Consider the following 725-nt stretch of genomic DNA (forward strand, 5'->3'; position numbering starts at 1 on the left):
AACTGTGACACATCAGATAAACTCGGCTGCTGAGGAATTTTAGCTAGCAATGCTTTTCTCTCCAACTCATACTGCTTTTGAAGAGCTTCATATTTCTCCTTAAAATCATCTCTCTCCTCATGCACAGCTGCAATTCTTCTCGTAGAATTTCTGTCATTCGGCCATTGATAACTATTGGAGGCCATCTCTTCTATCACACGATAAGCCTCCCTTGTATTTCTATGGAGAAGACATCCACCTGCAGTAGCATCCACCATACTTTTTGTTAGACCAGTCAAACCATTATAAAAGTGAATGATTTGCTGATCCTCCGTGAAACCATGTTGTGGACAGTTCCTGAGCAGCTCACGAAATCTTTCCCAGGCATCATGAATGGTCTCATCTCCTAGCTGGGAAAAGTGAGAAATCTCCGCAATGATTTTCTGAGCTTTAGAAGCAGGAAAGTATTTTGCCAGGAAAGCTCTACACAAATCCTCCCATCCAGTAATAGCACCTCTGTCCAAACTCTTGAACCACTCCTTCGCTCTGTCCCTGAGAGAGAATCCAAACATCTTCATTCTGATGGCATCCGGTAGCACTCCATTCTGCTTAATAGTGTCGCAGATATCTAGAAACTGAGTAATGTGAGCATGCGGGTTTTCGGAAGCCATTCCACTAAATTGTTCAGCTTGCACCATGTTTATCAATCCCGGCTTCAGCTCGAACATGGTAGCCTGCACAGTTGG

The 725-nt window shown here is 43.7% G+C and overlaps 1 non-coding gene across 1 annotated transcript; it reads left to right on the forward strand.

Annotated features, from left to right (window-relative positions):
* The first annotated feature begins 315 nt into the window (after positions 1 to 315).
* Positions 316 to 422, forward strand: LOC131013803 (small nucleolar RNA R71). Its single transcript, XR_009097882.1, has one exon. It is a non-coding gene; the product is annotated as a small nucleolar RNA R71 (small nucleolar RNA).
* Positions 423 to 725: the final 303 nt, after the last annotated feature.

The sequence above is a fragment of the Salvia miltiorrhiza genome, chromosome 2 (assembly GCF_028751815.1).
Source record: "Salvia miltiorrhiza cultivar Shanhuang (shh) chromosome 2, IMPLAD_Smil_shh, whole genome shotgun sequence".
Classification (NCBI taxonomy): domain Eukaryota; kingdom Viridiplantae; phylum Streptophyta; class Magnoliopsida; order Lamiales; family Lamiaceae; genus Salvia; species Salvia miltiorrhiza.